This window comes from Octopus bimaculoides, chromosome 30 (genome assembly GCF_046866305.1).
Source record: "Octopus bimaculoides isolate indiv1 chromosome 30, ASM4686630v1, whole genome shotgun sequence".
In the NCBI taxonomy this organism is placed as follows: Eukaryota; Metazoa; Mollusca; class Cephalopoda; order Octopoda; family Octopodidae; genus Octopus; species Octopus bimaculoides.
In genome coordinates this window covers 17,180,861-17,193,360 of record NC_142957.1, presented here as the reverse complement: position 1 = coordinate 17,193,360, position 12,500 = coordinate 17,180,861, and the positions used below count along the sequence as shown (strand labels likewise).

Genomic DNA, 12,500 nt, shown 5'->3' with positions numbered 1-12,500 from the left:
AGTATATAGGTGCGTATTTATGTATATATGTATATATTTATATATTCATGTATGTATGTACGTGTGATGTACGTGTGAGTTTTTTGTGTGTATAGGCTGTGTGTGTGTGTGTGTGTGTGTGTGTGTGTGTGTGTGTGTGTGTGTGTGCTTGTGTGTGTGCTTGTGTGTGTGCGAGTCGTGCTCTTGTTTGCGCGTGCGCATGGAGTATGAACGGCAGCGTTGTAATGGCTAAATGAGTCGTGGGTCACGTGACCGAATTCAAAAGAGAAGTCTGCGCGCAAAGAGTGGAGTTTGGGGCGAAGGGAGTGGGAGAGGGGAGAGGCGGAGCATGCAGCAGAAAGGCATAACATGTCTTCCTACGGCTAACAACGCAGGGGCATGCGTCATTCAGTGATGGTAGTAGTAGTAGTAGTCGCAGTGGTGGTGGTTGTTGTAGTTGTAGTGGTGGTAATAGCTGATTTAGTGGTGGTAGTAGTAGGAATAGTGGTAGTAGTACTCGTACACCTTCCTCCCAAGCATTGCTATAAACAGCGGAAATGAGCTAAAAGGTTAAACCTTAGTGCGCATGCACAGCAGAGTCCAAGGTCAATCTGTGCCAAGCGGCTTCACTCTGCGTACTTTAGCTTCGTTACTATGACAACAGTCCGGATACTTATTGATCAGACCACGTCTATATACATATGGGGGGGGGGGGGAATTCACAAAAAAAAAAGAATACACAGGCACACACACTCAAAGGGTCAGCCTTGTCACACTGTGTCATGCCGAATGTCCCCGAGAACTACGTTAAGGGTTACACGTGTCTGTGGAGTGCTCAGCCACTTGCACGTTAATTCCACGAGCAGGCCGTTCCGTTGATTGGATCAACTGGAACCCTCGTAGTCGTAACCGACGGAGTGCCAACGAACGTGAGGTCAGCTTATTTGGGGACATATTCAAGATTAAACAAAACCGCCATTTTGAGTCCATTCCTCTGAGTGGTAAGGGACATGTTCTCTCCGAGCCCTGGTACAAATATATGAGGCTGTGTGATAGGGAGCTTGCTTCCCAACCACACGGTTCTGGGTTCAGTCCCACTGCGTGGCACCTTGGGTTGTGCCTTCTAGTATAACCTCGGGCCGACCAAAGGATTGTGACAGGATTTGGTAGACGGAAACTGAAAAAAGCCCGTCGTTGTTTTTCTCCTTGTTTTTCTCCTTATTCTTTCTGTTGAAGAGCGTAGGCTCGAAACGTTAAAGACTTTCTCTATTCCCGAGCGTTAAACTAATACATCCTTTTGTTGATTACACCACCTGTCCTCGTCTGCTGTTGTTTTTTTCGTAAATTCTTCCATATATATATATATATATATATATATATATATATGGGGGGGGGGGTCCACAATCGCACTGTGGCCGTGCTGGAGCACCGCCTTTAGTCGAACAAATCGAACCCAGGACTTACTTGTAATCCTAGTTACGGGGACGTAAACACACCAACATCGATTATATATGTATATATATATATATATATATAGGATTCCTGGCTTTCATCCAGGCGGCTCGGGTTCGATTCCCGGCATGGGAACGTTTATTCACGGCGGTGCATCAGCATGGCCACAGCTCTAAGCTGAAACTATAAACAACAAATATATACAATGAGCTTCTTTCGCTTTTCGTCTACCACAACCACAACAAAAAGGTAACAGTTTCAATCACGGAGGTCAGACCAGAATCGATTTTTACGCGTTTCTATGACGGAGGCGTTATAAATAATGGTTGATTAAGTAGGTTGTGGAGACGGGGGAGTTGGTGACGGAGGGGATTATGGTGGTGGTGTTTTTGGTGGTGGTGATATCAGGGATGGCGATGTGTTGCCGTTGGTAGGGATGAAGTGGCGTGGTGGAGCAGTCCCTATGTAGTGGTCCGTAACGTTGCTAGGAGTGACAACTCCCCCCCCCCCCATCCTTCTCCCCCTCCCTCTCCCTCTCTCTCTCTCTCTCCAACTCTCTTTCCCTCCTCCCCATCGCTCCGTCTCACCTTCCAACTTCACTCACCCTCTCTCTGCGCCCTTTCCCCCCTTCCTCTCCCCTCTCCCTAACCCTTTCCCCTCTCTCTCTCTCTCTCTCTCTCTTCTTATCTTCCTCCAACTCTCTCTCTCCCACCCTCTCGCTCTCTTTTCCTCCACCCGCTCTCCCTCCCTCCCTCCCTCCCTCCCTCACTCACACTCCCCCTCTCTCTCATCTCTCCCTTTTCCACTATTCTTCTACCTCTCCTCCTCCTTCTCTCTCTCTCTGTTCGACTGTCACTCTCTTTCTCCAACTCGACGGCGTCTATTCATACTCGTCGTTTCCACGGCAACGTTAATTACGACACACCACTTAACACCGTTTCAATTAAATAGCCTTTTAATGACCGTATGTGTGTTTACGGCAAGGACCGTTAGGTGGCGGGGTCAAGAGGGTAAAAGGAAGGCGACGAGGAGAGGTGAGAGGGTGGAGTGGGAGGGCAAAGGAGTAGGGCCTCTGATTGGTTAACTTCTACTTCACTTGTAACTAACCACAATGCATTCTGGATGTTTGTGTCAACGAGATTTGGAGGCAAATGGTTACAATTGCGAAACAAAATCATGCTGTAGAAAGGAGCTGGCTTCCCAACCACATGACTCCGGGTTCAGTCCCACTGCGTGGTTCTTTGGAGAAGTGCTTTCTACTATAGCCTCGGGCTGACCAAAGCCTTGTGAGTGGATTTGGTAGACGGAAATTGAAAGAAGCCCGTCGTATATACGTATTGGTATATGCATGTGCATGTGTATGTTTATGTGTCTGTGTTTGTCCCCGCCCCCAACATCGCTTGACAACCGATGGTGGTGTGTTTAGGTCCCCGTAACTTAGCGGTTCGGCAAAAGAGACCGATAGAATAAGTACTAGGCTTACAAAGAATAAGTCCTGGGGTCAATTTGCTCGACTAAAGGCGGTGCTCCAGCATGGCCGCAGTCAAATGACTGAAACAAGTAAAAGAGTAAAAGAGTGTTTGTATATATATATATATATATATATATATATATATATATGGAATTTAATGATTGTAATACTGTAATCTTGAAGATTTTTAATTCTCCCCTCTCACTCAATAATAATGATGATGATGATGATGATGATGATGGTGATGATGATGATGATGGTGATGATGATGATTATGATGATGATTCGTTTACTGTTTCTTAAATAAAAATGTCATTAAGACGCCAAAATTAGATTAAATTACGATGGTGCCATGTGAATGGACATCGTTTAAGGAATTACAAGAAGAATTTGATGTGATTCGGTGCTGGGAATTGGTAAATGGAACGTAATAGACAGAACAATGTAGGAATGGAATATAAAGAGAATGAAGAATGGAAGGAAAGAAAGAAAGAATGAAGGAAGTTAAGAAGTGAATGGAAGGATGAAAGGAATAACGAAAGAAAAAAGTACAAGAAAAAAGGAAGGACGAAAGACAGAAGGGAAGAGGGAAAGAAAGAAATAATGAAGGAAGGAAAAGAAGGAAGAAAGAAAAAGAAAGAGATATGGAAAGAACGGGGAGGAAGAGAAGAAAAGGAATGAATGAATGGAGGAAGGGAGGAAGAATAAGAGAGATAGAGTGAAAGAAGGAGAGACGGAAGAATGAGAAGGAAGAATTGAAGAAAGAAAAAGGAGAAAGAAAGAAAAACGAAGGAAGGAAAAGAAGGAAGAAAGAAAAGGAAAGAGATATGGAAAGAACGGGGAGGAAGAGAAGAAAAGGAATGAATGAATGAAGGAATGAATGAATGGAGGAAGGAAGAATAAGAGAGAAAGAATGAAAGAATGAGAAACGGAAGAATGAGAAGGAAGAATTGAAGAAAGAAAAAGGAGAAAGAAGGAAAAACGAATGAAGAGAGAAAGAAAATGGTGGAAGAAGGAAGGGAAAGAAGAAGGTAAAGGAAAGAGAGATAAAGGAGGAATAAAGATAAAGAAAGAGCGAAAGAATGAGAAACGAAAAGAACGAGAAAGAAGGAGAAGGAAAAAATAAGGAAGGAAGGCAGGAAAGGAAGAAAGAGCTTTTACGATTTCCAGCCGAAAACCCGAACCACTAAGCCACGCTGCTACTCATTTGTTGGCACTCCGTCGCTTACGACGACGAGGGTTCCACTTGATCCGATCAACGGAACAGCCTGCTCGTGAAATTAACGTGCAAGTGGCTGAGCACTCCACAGACACGTGTACCCTTAACGTAGTTCTCAGGGGATATTCAGCGTGACACAGAGTGTGACAAGGCTGACCCTTTGAATTACAGGCACAACAAAAACAGGAAGTAAGAGTGAGAGAAAGTTAACAACATCGATCAATCGTTGCAGAATGGATCTGTTTCGTCTAACTTCCTTAATACGATATTGTATGCTTTGATTTTTACATGCATCTAATTGTAAGTCTATGCGAACATTCCCGAATATTTTAAGATCTATCAAAGATTTTCTATGCTTTAGCATAGCCATATATAAATTATTTAAATCATCAAAGCCTTTATGATTCCAAACATTCTTTTCTAAGCAAAAAAAGTAAACAAGGCCGACAGAATAATTCATTAAGTGTAGCACTTCCAGTTAACCATTTTTTCATTTCATACAAATTAACCTGAAATTGTCTCGTGAATTTCTTGTTGTAGCTTCTAAAATTAGGTATTGGTCTCCATCGAAGTCTCTTTTCGAAAGACTATTTCTCAAAATATCGTTTATAAAAACATGATTCACTCATTTAGAAAAAGGTTTATAAGATACACGTCACACAAAACGGAAAAATAAGGTTAGTTGAATAAATTTAAGATTAATTAGCTACTTCTGAAATAAGAAATATAACATAAATAATATTTTTTTTTCAGAACACTCCAAAAATATAATAGTGCAAACAGATGTTTTGGATACAAAAAAAATTCAAACTTACCGCCAGGTTATTCCGACATTTCAGCTGGATAACTCAGGAATTATGGGACTGTTAGCAATAATTCTACATCAACAAAGAGAAAGAGAGAGGGGGTGTCATATGGTCTTCTCAAAGCAGACGTATATATATATATATATATATATATATATATATATGCATGTATGTATATATACATATATATATATATATATATATATATATATATATATATATGTGTGTGTGTGTGTGTGTGTGTGTGTATGTGTGTGTGTGTGTGTATACAGTCACCGCACCAAACCCATCCTGAAGCACAAGAACAGACAGAAATTAGCCGCCATTCTTCACAATTATTGCCAATCAGAACCACTTGGAAACCATTCCAATGACACAACTACTTCATCACCACTCCATTACCACTATAACCATTCCACCACCGCAACAATTTCACCACCACCACCACCACCACCACCACCACCACCACCACCACCACCACCGATACCTATCTATCTATCTATCTATCTATCTATCTATCTATCTATCTATCTATCTATCTATCTATCTATCTATCGTATCGTATCGAAAAAGAGCGAGAGCAAACAAGCGAAAGCAAACGAACGGACGAGCGAGATGATCTTTTTCCCGCCAATTGCATCAAATCTGCCTGTTACAGATGTGAATATCTGCAGTTATTTTCCCCGCTTACCGTCCTCGCTGCATTTAACGTTTCCTTTACTATATTCCGTATCTATTTCTTTTTTTTTGTATACGCGCGGTTTGATGTTGGATAAGTATATTTTGCCAAAGCCATCGCCATATTATCAATCCTTAACCCGCGCTGCATTTTCGTATTCCTTTACCGCAACACGCAAAACGGACCCGTAATCTACAGGGTTACTTACAGTAGAAAGGAAAGAGAGAAAGATAGAGATTGAAAGGCAGAGAACTAGAGAGACAAAGAGAGACAGACACAGACAGAGAAATAGAAAGGCAATGACAGGCAGACAGAGAGAGGTAAAGAGACAGAGGGACAAGAAAGAGAGAGAGAGAGAGAGAGACAGAAAGAAAAAGCGACAGAGAAATAGAAAATGAGCGCGAATATATATGCGTTGCGTGTGTGCATATGTAAAGTAAAAGAGAGACAGAGGCTGCGTGTGTATGTATTTTTGTTCTACAAACAAAATCTGATATGTGTATACAGATATTAACACTTAGTTACGGGACGACAGATGGTCCCAGGATGGGATTAAGAGTTAACTTGTCAAATAAGCTTAGTGGCGTCAATGGGGGGGTGTGAGCTGTTTGTGGTTTCTGTTTACTGAAGAGCAACGTAAGGGAGTGAGGCAGGGGAAGAGATAACGAGAGGACTCGCGGTGGTGGTGGGGGTGGCGGGGCTTCTGCTGCTATTGTTGTTTAGCCCTAGGTTCAGCCCTGATTAAGTAGACATGAAAACAAAGGGTATACTCTTTCTTACGCTTTTACTTGTTTCAGTCATTTGACTGCGGCCATGCTGGAGCACCGCCTTTAGTCGAGCAAATCGACCCCCAGGACTTATTCTTTGGAAGCCTAGTACTTATTCTATCGGTCTCTTTTTGCCGAACCGCTAAGCTACGGGGACGCAAACACACCACCATCGGTTGTCAAGCGATGGTGGAGGGACAAACACAGACACACAAACACACATACATATGTATATATATATATACATATATACGACGGGCTTCTTTTAGTTTCCGTCTACCAAATCCACTCACAAGGCTTTGGTCGGTCTGAGGCTATAGTAGAAGACATTTGCCGAAGGTGCCATGCAGTGGGACTGAACCCGGAATCATGTGGTTGGGAAGCGAGCTTTTTACTACACAACCGCTCTTGCATCAGTATATATATATATATATATATATATATATATATATATATATATATATATACATACATAGTGAGAGAGAGAGAGAGAGAGAGAGAGAGAGAGAGAGATAGAGAGAGGAAGGGCTAGATACATAGATGGAGAGAGGTGTTTGTATGAAGGCTATACAGTTTCCTTTTATTGAAGCCACAGGAAAACAGTGTGGCATGAGATGCAAACGTGGCAACGGGGTGGGTCTATGAGGGTGTTATGGGTCAAAGAGGCGTTAAAACGTGTGGTCAGTAGGGTTAATTATGGGATGTGTGGGGCCGTAAGGGGGAAGCTGGTTGTGGTATGGTGGAGATGTAGCTGTGCGGTTGGTAATGACGGTGGTGGTGGCGGAGACTGAAGCATGGGGGAGGTGTTAGAGACGGAGAGAAGACTGCAAATATTCACAGATGGTGATACGTATTGGGATTAGCTGATAGACACACACACACACACACACACACACACACACACACACACACACACACATATATATAAAGATTATTCTTATAATCTGTATATACTATTTTATTGTAAATGCAAAACACCACCACGGAGGAATCAACGTAAGCTAAAATAATAAACCGCGATAAGTGAACCGCGATATGTGAACCGCGATATGTGAACCGCGACATGTGAACCGCGATATGTGAACCGCGATAAGTGAACCGCGACATGTGAACCGCGATATGTGAACCGCGATAGGTGAACCGCGATATGGCGAGGGATTACTATACCGTGATCAAATGTGTTCCAGATGTGACCATCCAGTCGTTTATCCAGACTTATTGTATCTGGGACAACATCTAATCTGTTAATATAGATAGCAAAAAAGTAAAATATGATGTGAAGGTGCTTTAGCTGCTATTTCTAGTAAATAGCTCGACGTCTTCAACCACTACAGTAGCCACTACAAAAACATAACCACAACAGAGAGGCAACCGCTTCGCTTGTAATCGCCCGACGGCGAGACGAAATTTCATCACATGACTATATCAACCAGCCACAAAATCTCCCCGTCCCAGACCACAAAACCGCACGATCCCCCCCCCCCCCCCACAGCGCACAGTACATGCACCAACCCCATCTACCGCCTGTTCTTAGCAATCACTGAACCACAATTAAGCGATGTAACAGCCCATGTATAAAACATCTGTTTTGTACACATGCAGAGGTCACTTGCGGTTGCATCGGGTCTCGTTTCGCTACCGCTTTGTGTCAGTCTGAACATCTGTTCATCAATGTATGCATGTATGCGCGTGCGCGAGTGCATGTGAGTGTGTGTGTGTGTGTGTGTGTGCATTTGACTTTAGTGCGTTTATGCGTATATGTATATGCGTGTGTAAATATGAGCTTTCCGCTTGTGTGTGTGTGTGTGTGTGTGTGTGTGTGTGTATATTTATGTCATCATCTGTGTATGACCGTTCGTTTGTGTGTATTTGTGTGTGCATATGTATGCATAAATCTATGTCTGCATGTCTGTATGTATATGCGCGTGCATATGTATATACATATATATAATCACACAGACATATATATATATATATATATATATATATATATATATATATATATATATACACACATGCACACACAATTGGATATGTAATTAAGTATACAGATATATATATATATATATATATATATGAATGTCATTCGATATGTATCTCTCTCTCTCTTTCTCTCTGCCTCTCTCTCTCTCTCTCCCTCTCACTCTCCCTCTCTCTCTCTCTAACTGTCTGTCTGTGTGCCTGCGTGCTTGCGATAATTTTCAGACTTTTACGTAAATCCCTTTAATAATGTATACTCACCACCACCACCAACACCACCCCCACCCACATCCGCAACACCTCTCCTCACCACAACACCCCCCATTCCGTCATCCTCCCACCCCCCACAACACAACTGCGCAACACCTCCTTCCCCACCCCAAAACACAAACACACGTTGATTGCAATCAATCAATAATTAATGATATTAACCCACTCACCTCAGTTTTTTTTTTATTTTGTATATTTACTATTCATTTATTTTTTTCGAAAACGACCCCCACCCCCGCCACCATCACCGTCACCCTCACCGCCGCCAGTCTCACTCCGCCTTATTTCCCTCCTTTTCTTTCCACCTACCTACCTACCTACCTACCTACCTACCTGCCTATCTACCCTAAAACACGCATCTCAGAACCCGGCGTCTTCTTTCATCATCCACTCATCCACCCCCACAACCATTCATCTATCTACACACCCACCAACGCCACCATACTCCATACACCAGAAAAAAAATCCTGCCCCTCTTCCCCCTCTCCCACACCACCCACCTCCTCACATTCCCCACCCCATTTTTTTGGTATTTTGTTCATTTATTTCGTCATTGTTCTACATAATAAGATTTACGCCAGTCTGTTTATGACTTTTTAATGAGCACAAAATGGCCTCTGAATGTTTTTCCCGCTCTTTATCCCCCCCCCTCTCTCTCTCTCTTACTCTTACCCCTTGCTTCGCCACAACGTTTAATTAATATGTTACGGCGTTTAGTTGGACGCCATTTTGTTACGACAAGATTCTGGGGATATTTCTCTTTGCTGTTTTTGGTTTATATTTTTCTTTCTTTACGAAGCCTCCCCCCCCCCCTTTTTTTTTTACATCATCTATCCACCTCATCACATCAGCTGACACCACACTGCTCCGCCGCTCTGAATTTTACCTTTGTCTCTATCTGTATCTTTCTCTCTTCTCTTTCTTTCTCTTACAATCGATCTCTTGTACTTTCCCGTGTTTTTTTGTTGTTGCTATCATTACGCCCTGCTTACCAAACACCACCTCCAGCGCCACCACACTTGCCTTGCTTTGCGATATATTTATGTATTGATATGTATATATACATATGTGTATATATATATATATATATATATATATATATATATATATGCGTGTAGGAAGTTATATATCTAGATATATGTTCTGGTTACTTAATTATGTATAGGTATGTAGCACAACGTGCACACATACACACACACACACACACACACACACGCACACACACACACACACACACACACACACACACACACACACGTATATAAATCAAGGGTAGGATAGAAAGAGCACATCAAACGGAAATGTAGCAAAACACAACATGTGGGAAAATAGACGATAACAGAACAAACAGCAAAAAAGACAAAAACACAAGATGCAGGGAACATTCGAAGCTGATTTCCTCGTCGGTCAGTGTCCGGAAAGTCCTAATAGTTTTTTGTATATATATATATATATAAAGGAGTGGCTATGTGGTAAGTAGCTTGCCTTACCAACCACATGGTTCCGGGTTCAGTCCCACTGCGTGGCACCTTGGGCAAGTGTCTTCTACTATAGCCTCGGGCCGACCAAAACCTTCTGAGTGGATTTGGTAGACGGACACTGAAAGAAGCCCGTCGTATATATGTATATGTATATGTGTGTGTATGTTTGTGTGTCTATGTTTGTCCCCTTAGCATTGCTTGACAACCGATGCTGGTGTGTTTATGTCCCCGTCACTTAGCGGTTCGGCAAAAGAAACCGATAGAATAAGTACTAGGCTTACAAAAGAATAATGGATGGATGGATGGATAAGATACATAGATGGGTAGATGGATTCATTGATTCGTAGATAGACAGACAGACAGACAGATAGTTAGAATTAGATAGATAGATAGATAAAGAGAGAGAGAGGGAGGGAGGGAGGAGAGAAAGATACACTGCCAGATATTCACTGCTAGATAAAGAAATAGAAAAAAAATAGATAGACAGGTAAACAGATAGAGAGAAATAGATAGAGAGCAACAGAGATATATAAAGAAAGAGAAAGAGTATGAGAGAGAGAGAGAGAGAGAGAGAGAGAGAGAGAGAGAGAGAGATAGAGAAAGTGTGAAGGCGCGTGTATTAGACACACACAAACATACAGAGATATATTGACGTAATGAGAGGAGTGGTGCGAGGCAGAAACCAGCGAAGTAGCATTAAAACGAGTTGACAGTACATAACATCTGTCGACTTATTTTGTCAGTTAAGTGGATTGTCTTCCATACAACACACTAACGAAAATTGTATGTGTATATATATATATATATATATATATATATATATATATATATATATATATACATATATATATATATATATATATATATATATATATATATATATATATATATATATACACGTGTGTGTATATATGTGTGTGTATGTGTGTATAAACATATAGGAACGCGGATGTGATTTGCCAATGTGTGTCGGTTTATTTCGATGACGATGCGGCTGAGTGTGTGTGTGCGCGCGCACGCACGCGTTTACCAAATCAAAAGATCAGGCTTTGCAATTAGTTTTATTATATTAATTACACACACACACACACACACACACACACACACACACACACACACACACACACACACTCGCATTCAGATATATATGTATAAACATGTTTATATACGCGCACGTATATACATATATATATGCATCTCCATATAGAAACATATATATATTGGTATACACACACACACACACACATATATATATATATATAACGTATGTATATATTTGTGTGTGAGTGTACGTATATGTGTGTGTACATATATATGTATGTGCTTGTAATAGAAACATACACACATGTATAAATACATACATGCACACACACACACACACACACACACACATATATATATATATATATATATATATATATATACATGTGTTTAGATGCATATATATATGTATATATATATATATATATATATATATATATATATATATGAATGCATGTATGTATCTACGTTTACAGCATGTAAACTGCCCGTAACACACGTGCTGAAGTTTACTTAAATCATTACCCGCCGTAAAAAGGAACAAAACGATAAACCCATAATTAAAATGACACACATTCCATCGGTCCTTCCTTCCTGCACTTCTTTCTGCCTTCCTCCTTTCTTTCATTTCAATTCTCTCATTCTTTGACTGAGTCTATCGTCTCACCTCACCTCACACCTCACCTCGCCACTGTCCTAACTTTCCTCCTCAGCTTAATCGCTTCCTTCCTTTTCTTCCCGTCACCTGCTCCCACCCCCACTTATTATCCTCACATCCAAACGCCACCCCCGTTACTCCTTCCTCCCTATTTTCATTGTTGCATTTATTCGTTGATGTGCTTTTTTTTATGTTTTGCCTGTCTCTAAGGAGCAAACACATGCCTTTTGTGTGTGCATGTGCGTGGAGATTATATATGTATAATTATGTGCGTATATGCGTGTATATATATATATATATATATATATATATATATATATATAGTCTTGTATTCATGTATAAGTATTATAAGGATATATGCATATGTTTATATTTGCAAATGTGCAGGTGGAAATAATAATAATAATATATGTGTGTGTGTGTGTGTGCGTGCATACATATATAGAGAGAGACTATAAATGTATGTGTTTATATATATATATATATGTGTGTGTATATATGTGCGTGTATATATATGTGTGTGTATATATATGTGTGTGTATATATATGTGTGTGTGTGTGTACATATATATATATGTATATAAATGTATGTATGTGTGTAAATGGATATATATATATATATATATATATATATATATATATATATATATATATATATATATATATATATATATCCATTTACACACACACACACAAA

The 12,500-nt window shown here is 40.6% G+C and overlaps 1 long non-coding RNA gene across 2 annotated transcripts in view; it reads right to left on the bottom strand.

Annotated features, from left to right (window-relative positions):
- LOC149130242 (uncharacterized) overlaps window positions 1–12,500 on the bottom strand; it is a 170,583-nt gene that overhangs the window by 104,181 nt on the left and 53,902 nt on the right. For both annotated transcript variants that reach the window (XR_016239168.1, XR_016239169.1), the window contains one exon: window positions 4,937–4,999. This is a non-coding gene — a long non-coding RNA (uncharacterized LOC149130242). The remainder of the gene's footprint in view (window positions 1–4,936; window positions 5,000–12,500) is intronic.